Source organism: Ranitomeya imitator, chromosome 4, assembly GCF_032444005.1.
Source record: "Ranitomeya imitator isolate aRanImi1 chromosome 4, aRanImi1.pri, whole genome shotgun sequence".
In the NCBI taxonomy this organism is placed as follows: Eukaryota; Metazoa; Chordata; class Amphibia; order Anura; family Dendrobatidae; genus Ranitomeya; species Ranitomeya imitator.
In genome coordinates this window covers 44,245,042-44,253,226 of record NC_091285.1, presented here as the reverse complement: position 1 = coordinate 44,253,226, position 8,185 = coordinate 44,245,042, and positions in this window count along the sequence as shown.

Below are 8,185 nucleotides of genomic sequence, written 5' to 3'. Positions count from 1 at the left end.
CATTGTATGTCCGTATGTCGGTTTTGCAAGCCTGCGAGAAAATCTCGCAGTACGGATGCCATACGGATTACATACGGAGGATGCCATGCGCAAAATACGCTGACACACCCTGCCTACAGAGGAGATACGGACCACTATTTTGGGGACTTTTCTGCGTATTACGGCTGTAAATTACGGACCGTATTTTTATACGCTGAGTGTGACGCCGGCCAAATACACACCATGATGCCCCTAGTGTGTCACCACACATTAAATTATGTCAACCTGAGCACCCCACAACAGTGTGATGCCCCTACACTCCCCCAAATATACATACACACTATGACACTCCCACAATGTCACTATTGTGTCACCCAAAGCTCCAAAACCAGTATGAAGCCCCCCACACACTAGGATGTCCTAACACACATTATGTTACCTAGAGCCTTCTATACAGTATGCTTTCACCACAGTCCCCCCACACAGCATGATGCTTCTACAAACACACCCACATACAAGTGGATGTCTCCACACACAGTGTGAAACCTCTAGTGTCCAAGTGTCCTCCACACCACACAGCATGACGCTTCCACAGTTCAGTCACACAGTATGATGCCACCAATGTCCCCCACATAGAGTATCACACCTCCAATATGCCCCACCGCACAGTATGATGCCTCCACCATACCTACTTACCCCGGTAAATAAATTTAGGATAGGCCTATCTAAAAAAGACACTTGATGTCTTTTTAGGGCACAGTTAAAACTGCGTACACAGGGAATTAACCTGTTTGTCTAGAGTAGCGCATTCCAGAGAGCTGATGCAGCACAAGAAAAGTCTTGGAGGTGGAGTGAGATGTTTGAATCATAAAGCATACTGCAATTTTTGTTTTCTTAGAATAAGAACCTTGCCAAAGGAACCTCTGAATGAAATCAGAAGTCCAGTCAGGAGTCACAAATCTCCATAGGTTCCGTATTGTGGATCCTTATAACATGTAACATGGCTGTGTTCAGAAATCACGGAAGGATATAGGCTCACTTGCATCCTACAGTACACACTTATATGATATATTTATGAGAAATGTAAAGTAAAACCAATGTATCTGTTTATATGAAAGTAACACACAGCAAATTCGTGTTCGTTTTGCAGTGTGCAGATTTGGAGGCGCCATCGTCATGTCTACAGCACCAGATGGCGTTGCATTATGTTACAACTGAACTTTATAATGATTTTGCCTAATTAGTATTTTACACTGTTCGATATCAGTACACACTTCACATATTAGAAATAGGGTCTTTTTAAAAAAAAAAATTCCCTGTTGATATCTCAGAAGAATCCTGCTATCATGGTGGGACAGCGAAATGTTTCATTAAGCAACTCAACAACATCTGGTATCATGGGAGGAGTCATTACCGTCCAGAGTGTGCAGCATCGCTGCCAGCAAGTAACAAATAATCTTACATGTTTTTCTTGGTATATTTGGTGGTGGAGTCATAGTTTGTGTAGTCTCCAGGGGCAAAACAAGCTCCGTTACTGCTAAAGGTGGCTCCTCCAGAATGTGCGCCACCAAATTCGGGTTGTGAAGTTCAACATGATAGTTGCCAAATAGGTAAACTATCCCGATGCACCTTTCCCCACCAATCCCTAGTGTTTCTATATACACAGAGGCCCTAAGGGGAGAGTGCCAAAGTGGCAAAAGGAGACTTATAGGCTAATCAATGCTCCTCTGGGACTTAAAAAAATAAAATAGCCTCTTCAGAGATGAAGCGAACAAGAGATTTAGTGCTTGGCACTTTCCACAAAAAGAAACATTTCAAGGTCACTCACCCAACCAAACCAGACTTCCAGCTTTGCACTGATGAGGTGCAAACACCCCCGAAACATGTGTCTGCAAATAGATTGTCTGATTTATCATGGGGCAAGGCTCATTAAAGGGTCAATATTGAGTTTTAGGTTTGCTACTGGAAGTAGGTAGTAGGTGGCGTTAGGGTTCAAGTTCTCGTCCTCTCTGAAGAGACTAATCAAATATTTACTCAGAGAAACCCTTGTGGCGCCGATTCATCAAGACCGGAGTAATACAGGCTCGCTCTGCGCCATTCTTGATATTCTACGCCATTCTTGAGTGCACAGCACCAGATTCATTAAGGTAAGCGCCACTTCATGAATTTAGCGACTCTAGTACGTAGTATCTCTGATGCACCAGAAATGCTGCTAGATTTGCATAATTTGATGGGTGACTTAGCTACGCCCGCATCGTGCCCCGGGTCTGCCCAGCTCCGATTTCAGTCTAGCTGATCCAAAGTGTGAAAACACCAACATTTTTTGAAGCACCTCTGAGTTGCCTAAAATTTTTCACTTTTCAAAGTGTTTACACAATTTTTGTGGTGTAAAAAGCTTAGTTGAATTAGCCCCTGATTGTTTTTCTTTAAGTCCATAAGTCCCCCCAGCCCAAAGTTCATTTCGCCTACCCCTCATTCTACTAGTCTCCATGTTTATGTCGCAGTACAGAGCTTAAAGCACATCTGTGACCAGATTTCACTTTACAAACTGCCTTCATTGATAAATAGACCTTAGACCTGATGAGGCTGGTGTATTTCTTTAGTACATTTGTGTAAAAATTACTGTAATATCTTTGTGAAAGTTTCCGCGCCTAATATTATTAATCAATTGAACATCTCATGAGTCCATCTACAGTGCGACTCATAAAATTCTAATTTTCAGAATTACAAAGCCACTTTGTGATGGATTTACAAAGTAAGTACACCTGCCTCGTCAGGTCTCAGGGATCCATTTAAAAGGGTTGTCCGTGTCTGACGGTAAAGTCTGCAGTCACTCTAGGTGACTACAGACTTCTGAACCGCAGTAATGTGTGGTCCCCACGCTCTCATAATTCCCTGAGACTGTGGGGGCCACCGTCCTGTTTAATCACTGCATCACTGTCCCAAGATTTCCCTGCCCAGTGGCATTTCTGGCTGCATGGATGTGCAGGGAACTGCAGCCGGGTCAATTTACTGGAACCACGTTGAGTTGATGGGTGGCTGGGAATGTAGTTGTGCAGGGGACACAGGGCCTCAACCGCGCCGTGACACCTTACATTCTTAGGATCAGTGTTGATCCCAGAGGTTCCGACTCCCAGTGATCATTAAATGATGACATATCCTATTAATATGGTATGACTTACTCAGATGGGAATACGTGTCCAACCCACCAGTCATTGGTGTCCAAACACTAATAAGACACAATGCCCTCAACCTCCAACACTTAGATGAGTTCAGTAAGAAAAATATTCACATTATGTATCATAAATGGAAACCTGTCATGATTCCAATGGCAGGGAATCACAAAAGGACAAGCACCAACGAGCTCTAGGGTGATGGAACCTGAGCTGACCGCGACCCTAAACCTGAACACACAAATAACAATAGCCGGGGAACGTGCCTACATTGATCCTAGACGTCTCGCACCAGCCGAAGATCTAACTTCCCCTATTAGAAGAAACACAGACCTCTCTTGCCTCCAGAGAAATACCCCACAGAAATAGCAGCCCCCCACATATAATGACGGTGAAATGAGAGGAAGGCACATACACAGTATGAAAACAGATTCAGCAAAATGAGGCCCGCTAAAACTAGATAGCAGAGGATACAAAAGTAAACTGCGCGGTCAGCAAAAAACCCTTCAAAAAACCATCCTGTAATTACTTGAACTCATGTTCCAACTCATGGAACATGAGGAGCAATTACAGCCCACTAAAGCAACCAGCAGCAAAGAGACAATTATATGCAAGCTGGACAAGACAAAAATAAAGCAAAACGTGGAACAAGAAAATCAAAACTTAGCTTGTCCTGAAGATTACTGAAGCCAGAAGCTGAGGTAACAAAACACTCTGATAACCTTGGTAGCCGGCGGGGAAATGACAAGAAAGCCCGGTTAAATAGGAAACTCCCAAATCCTAATAGAACAGGTGGACACCAGAGACAGCAGAACACAAATCACCCAGTACCATCAGTAACCACCAGAGGGAGCCCAAAAACAGAACTCACAACAGAAACCACATTGTACTGGATGACTAAATCCTTCAGATAATGGATACCATCATTGTCAATTGGACCCCATTATGAAAAGTCAATTGGACCCCATTATGAGGGGCATTATGGTTTCCACTGTTTTGATACCTGCAAGACAAATCCAAAATGGTGGGAAGAGTCCTGGTTTAGCTCCTGACAGCAGTGTGAACTCAGCCTGAAAAGTAATAGCTTTGAGTCTACAATGTATCTGTATATGACATATACAATGGTATACACACATACGTATTCAGTCTAAATATGAACCATGAATGTCGGCGTCCTAGATACTTGTTTGCGTTAGGTAATCTTCCTCCCTGCACATCAGCAGTAGACGTCTACTCCGCTGAAATGGAGAATCATAGAAATATGCAAATAGCTATATGTATTCATGAGCAATAATGAAGTAATAAGATGTATTCTATACCACTTTGAGAGAACATTAATAATATGTGTATGGACCATGAACTTTTATGCTGAATCTGGAACATTAATAGCTTCAGTTCTTATACAAGTAGTGAATACAAATAGGATAATAAGGTAAGTTAGAAAGTAATTCACCTCTGTGATCATTGTGATCACCAAGTGCATCATAATAAATATGGGAGGCTTTGTCCATCCTTCACTTAGCTATGAGCCGAGTAAATTGGGTGACGGTGGGGAAGAGGAATTGGTTGTTAGTCCCGTCTTTCACATGGACAGCGTGAACCTGCACTGTGCAGGGCCCTATTATAAACCAGAATGGACTGAGACCTACATACTATACCATAGTGGTAGCTGCATGACTAAATATGTGACCATGGGAGAGAAATGGGCCAGTCACTCTTGGTTCTATCATTTTTGTATGGAAGACTGAGAACCTTTACCAGATTCAATTCTCTAGAGAAGCTGCATTGTTACCAAGCAAGAGCAAGGAATTGACCCAACTAACTAATGGCACATTGCTCAATTAGGTCAGGTGGGGAAATGGCACAAGGGGAGGTGGAGATAACCAACCTGGTGCCATTATAATAGACCCAATTTGACCTTTGCTATGGTGGTATCTGTGTCTCATATATAAAACACTGGGTATCAATTGTGGCAAACAAATGCTTATACTGTTTGTTTTCTATAGTGGAGTGAACTAAAGCTGGCCAAACACACGAGTGTTCTACTTAGCCGAGCATTCAGGTGTTTTCAATGGGGAGAGAAGAAAAAGCTACTGCCAGATGTCTCTGGCAACAGTTTATTGTCTCTCAAAACAAAATGTGTTGATGTTGAAATTCTAAGTGCCTACAACTTCTCTCTCCTACATCATCTGTCGGAGGAGAGTTGGGATGCCCTCATAGACATCACATGGTCAGGTGATCTCACCAAAATTAGAGGGTTACCACTAAGGAAAAAATGTAATTAATTACAAATTATTGGTATGGAATAAGTTTAGCCCTATGTACATATTTACCAATATTAAATTAAATTTGAGAAAGTTAAGACCTTCCCACTAACACATGGATGTGGTTTTTCAAAACTTTGCCCCTTGTGTGTTTAAATTCTCAGGAAAGTCCAAGCAAACTCAAGACCGTTGGCAAGTGTGAGTAAATTGCTCTATATTCCATCATGCAAAACAATCCTTGCTAGATATTTGGGCTGAGCCAATGGCCTAAGGATCACGGTCACAGAGGTCAATACCATGATCAGGCCCATAGTGGAGGGGGGCCCACCCGAATTCCAGGAGAAATATGACCTTCAATGTTATCTGCGTCCTCATGATGTGGATAAAGTATTCAGAGCAGTTTAATGTTACTATATGATGGTGGTACAGGAGTATTCTCAAATGTGGAAGTTATCCCTTATCAGTGGTATAGGGGACAACTTTACGATTGCTGGGGGGTATGACTACTTAGACTCCATTGATTCCAAGAACTTGGGTTCTAAAGAATCCTGTGTGAATGGAGTGGAAATTGATCATAAGAACAGCTGCTCCCCTCATTGTTACAGGAGTGCCAATCACCAGCTGAGCATATATCCAGCCATATCATTAACCCTCCGTCACATACAATATTCGGACTAACGAGTTCACATACAATGTGCCTGTCAGGCGCCTGCTGGAAAAATACCTATAATATCTAATGTTTGCAATTTCAGTGCTCTAAAAGTGATCAGTGACCTTCATAGGGATGTAATAAAAGAGACTACACATAATCAGTTGCAAAAAAAAAACATTTACTTAACATAAAACTAATAACTATGAAATACAAACTTTTCAAAACTCCCGCCAAATAGTCCCCAGTTCGACTCTCTCAAAAAAATGTACAAAGAAAATTTTTGAACACAAACTTAATTTTAAGGTACCTTAAGTACTATTAAAAACATATTCAATCAGAAGTAGATGCTGAGGTTTCCCCAGAAAAGTCACACTTGCAGAGCAAATAGCAAGAATTACACACCATTTTTGCATGTGTCAGGCAAATTGCTTTATGACATTTGAGACATTCATAATTTGAAAGCCTTCTGGTTCAGCTTTCCATTTGGCAGGTGGTGCATCTCCTTCTTTTGTGAGGTGGTGCAGATGGTGACTTTTCACCATCATCTTCTGGGCGGAACCTTTTGAGCTGAACTTGAAGGCGAGAGGGGATACCGATTGTTTTCACGCTTCTCCTGCGTAGCTCTCCAAGTACTAGTTCTTTTCCAATATAATATGATCCAACTTCTTCATCCTCACCACTGTCACCATCTTGCTCTGTTTCAGAATCCAGGACACATTCTTCCACCTCATCATGAGAATCAATCTCACTTTCCTCTCCTAAATCCTCATTCAGTGTGAGGTCTCTATCATCTAACAGCATGTTTGTTACTTCCTCAACATCAAGTTGTTTGGATAAATTGTACATTTTCCTCTCCATTTCAGCAGATAATCTGAAGCAAGAGAAGGAATATGTTAGGGAACTACTGTATATGCCTGAGCAGCACACTTTCTTTTATAAAATCTTCCTTATTTCTATGAAATATCCTCACATTTTGTGCTATACATTCATAAAACAAGCTAAATAAACTATTGTGATGAATAAAAACATAAAATACCAACCTTACTGAATGTGACGTATTCACATACAATGAGCCTGAGAGATCTGTGCAGCTATATCCTCTCCCCTGAAGCTCTGAAATCCAACTGTGATATCAGGTTTCACAGACCTTCAAGAGACAGGAGACTACCTGGAGGGAGTGGGTTTCCTCACAATCTGGTGAGGAAGGAGAAATGAAAGTAAAAGAGAAGCGCCTGTCAGATCAGTTGTATGTGACGGAGGGTTAAGAATGAATGGAGCAGAAGTGAGTATGATTGACTACTGCTTCATTCACACTGAAGAGTGCCGGTTCTCGGGATTGGATTGTTGGGTGTCCCAGCAGTTTATATACGGTATATATATTTGTATGTGTGTTTTGTGTTTTATGAGTGGGTGGTGCCAGGTCCATAATTTGCCAGGACTCCAATCACTTTTTCGGAGTCATTCCTTGTTTTTCCTAAACCCTCCGATGCCGGAAGCATCCCTTGTAGAAGGTATGGTATTATTGACCCTTCGTTCACGTCTCTATGACTTCCTAGTTGTATGCTGTGAGTGAAAAGAGGAAGGGTTGTGCTTGTCCATATTGCCCCTAAGGAAGGAGTAGAAGTCTAGCCTGACCTGGGGCCATCTTCTTATAGTCCCTACAGTAGACTATGCCTAGTGAAGGCAAAATCATAGAATCATACCATAGAATCAAAGTTTTATCTTTAACTACATGAAATCAAGGGACTTCTCTTGAGTTTAATAGGGTGCAATTAAATCATACAATCTAGATATTGCAATCTTCTTGGAAATACCAGTTTCTGGCCAGGAAAGTGCAAGAAGCAATGTCAATACTAGACGGTTATGAACACATAAAACAGCAATACCCGTCAAACATGTTGTCTACTACATTTAGATTGATGGTGTTTTCTTAAGATACTAAACCAGTAGGGGTCTGGCTTAGGGTCCCCACACTGATCAGCTTTTTCAGCTCCAGCATCTGCCAGATAAAAAAGTGGAGTGAAGCCAATCACCACTACGAGGTCAGACTGTTTAGTGTCCGCTTCACCGTCCTGAGTACAGATTTTGCTTTCGAACCTACGTAGGGGTTGTCCAGT